Source organism: Dromaius novaehollandiae, chromosome 4 (genome assembly GCF_036370855.1).
Source record: "Dromaius novaehollandiae isolate bDroNov1 chromosome 4, bDroNov1.hap1, whole genome shotgun sequence".
Lineage (NCBI taxonomy): Eukaryota > Metazoa > Chordata > Aves > Casuariiformes > Dromaiidae > Dromaius > Dromaius novaehollandiae.
The window spans coordinates 77,912,610-77,914,611 of NC_088101.1; positions in this window are offsets into that span (position 1 = coordinate 77,912,610).

Below are 2,002 nucleotides of genomic sequence, written 5' to 3' on the forward strand. Positions count from 1 at the left end.
CTGGCTTTCCACTGGGACAGGGTAGACGATGACTTACTAATTCTAAAAAGAGATTGTGCTTACTTGCAGGATTGTATGACCTGGCTGACTGCAATAACACAACTGGACTCAGCAACCTACAAAAGTTTTAGGTTGGCAGGTTTAATAACAGGAACGCCTGGATGCTAAACGGTTTAATTCACGTGGTGCTTGGTCAGTCATATACAGTGATTCAGGACCAGGGGTGTACGTCTACATACATTTTTCCAGACACTGGAAGATTATTCATGGTTACTCTGGAGCAACTCACAGCAGATTCTTCCCTCCGAGTCAGCAGCGATCCTTGCATAATCATTCAGCTTTCAGAAGAGGTTTTGCAGGAGTATTTCATGCAATTTTAATACGTGCTCTAAGTTAGGCCCAGTTAGTATTAGAGCTTCTAGCACAGTAGGTCTTTGCTTTTCTGAAATTTCATAGCTGGTCAACTCTCTTCCACTGCAGTCTTGCCTATAACTTTTTATCTGTCCACTTCTAAGAGTCTTCTGTCTGACTTAACACCTACTTCACATTTTCCTCTACGAGCATACTTTGCTTTTCTTCATCTCAGTTGTAGATAAGTTTCAGGTGAAAGTTTCAAATCTCAGAGGCTCTTCAGATTTCTTCTCCCACAAGACAGGGATTTAAGGAGGGCCAGATGAGATCTGTTGTTCATGCAGAAGCAGCCCAGAAGTTGCTTGATGGCTAGATATGTCTCAGGAGTTAGAGGGTGCTGTCACTGGACTAAGTCAAAAAGGACGGTAAACATCTGGGAATGAGATCAGGTTTAGAAATTCATAAATGAAACAGCAGAGGTGACTTCTTATCTGTTCTTCTCAGCTATCACATATGAAGTGGTATCAGTCTGGATTGTGTTGAGTGGTTTGATCTCTGATAGGTTTCTGTGCAGAGAGTCAATTGGCTGGATGAGCATCACGTTAAATTCTCTCTTGAAATATGCAATATGGATAAATCTCAGTATCACTATTGAGCCCATGGAGATTAGTGAGAAAATACCCATTGATTTAACTGGCACAAAATTAAACCTATACCTGTAAGTTAGCATTATCAGGGCCTTCACAGTTAGGAATATAGGCTATATATATCTTGAGTAAAGTCTGATTCTGTAGAATTTTTTGCTGTCGCTCAGAAGGCTTTTATTCCCCTGGTAGTCTCTCATCTGCCATGTTTGTACTTCAGCTGATGTTAGTTTTCAAACTGAGTTGTAAATTCTTTGGAGCTAGTACCTTCTTTTTAGGTCTGTATTTTGTCCAGTGTCTTGTGCAGTGGAGCTCTGATTTGAGAGTAAGAGAGTGTAGAAATAGTCATGTTTATATATGTCATACATTCCCAATGTACCATATATGTGCCACATATGTACCAAATATGTACCAAACTCCTTTTCTCACACTGAGCTGAGTGCATAAATGCTCAGCTAAACAAGAGAATAGCAGCTGACCGCTTGACCTACTGGGCAGGTTATCTCTAAAGTTTAGATAAGCTCCTCCACATCAGCTTGTGGGGAATCCATGACAGACACACTGTTTTTGAAAGAGCATAAGGGCTTGGTCGGAGTGTTTGTAAGCTTAAATGCAGACCACTGACAGGACTGTATTACCTCAAAGGGAGAAGAACTCTTTTCAAAACCTGTATTAATTTGCTTTAAACTCCATTTGCAGACCCTTATGTATTCAAGATTATGAGGATGTATTTTTAGTCCACTTGTAACCATGCTCCATTTTAATTAAGCAGGCTGACTAGCAGATGTGGCTGGACTGCAGAGCACTGTCAGACAGCAGTGTTGATACCAAATCTGTTTCCATTCTCTGTGTTCACAAGCAGCTTTTGCAAAGAACAGTTTGTGGTAGGACCAGAGTTAGTCTCCTCCAAGTACCTGTTCCTGTTTGTCAGATTCCGGGAAGTTTTGGTTTATCACAACCACTGCTAACAGCTGCTGTGTAACGGGGTTATGTAGCAACTAACGACA